Source organism: Haliaeetus leucocephalus, unplaced genomic scaffold (assembly GCF_000737465.1).
Source record: "Haliaeetus leucocephalus isolate CR32 unplaced genomic scaffold, Haliaeetus_leucocephalus-4.0 Scaffold110, whole genome shotgun sequence".
Lineage (NCBI taxonomy): Eukaryota > Metazoa > Chordata > Aves > Accipitriformes > Accipitridae > Haliaeetus > Haliaeetus leucocephalus.
Genome location: NW_010972546.1, coordinates 1,284,401 through 1,284,979, shown reverse-complemented (window position 1 = coordinate 1,284,979; position 579 = coordinate 1,284,401).

Sequence of the window (579 nt, the reverse complement as noted above, 5' to 3'; positions counted from 1 at the left end):
TCGTGGGGGGGGGGGGGGGGGGGGGGGGGGGGGCAGCGTCCGAAGCGGGGTAGTTTTGTTGGGGTCTGGTTGGGGTTTTTTTTGCAGTTTTGCATATACCGGCTCCGCGGCCGAACTCGTACAACACGCCGGGGGGGGCACATGCAGGAGGGTTTAAAAAGTCAACACTGGTCCAGCACATCCCCTGGTTAGGGCTGGCCTTTCAGCTGAGCAAAACTTCTTAAAAAATCCTTATAAATCCTTTGTAATATGTTACACAGTCAAAGACAATATTTACAAAAGAAAAAAAAAAACAACTTTACAGCAAATATTTGCATAACGTATGAGAACGACACGGAGAAACAGTGACGTGACTTGACACCCGCCCCGGCAGCAGCCGCCCGAGCCCGTGGCATGTGTGTGCCTGCACCGGCGAGGCTGGGGGTCCCCGCGCCCCCATATCTCCCCCCCCTCCACCCCGGGCGGCTGCATCGCACCCCCTTCCTAAAGTGCTTCTGGCCTGGGTGGGGGGAGCAGGGCTGGGGAGGGGGCCGTGCTGTGCCGTGCCAGACAGCGCACCGGGTGCTGAGCGGCTGCCGG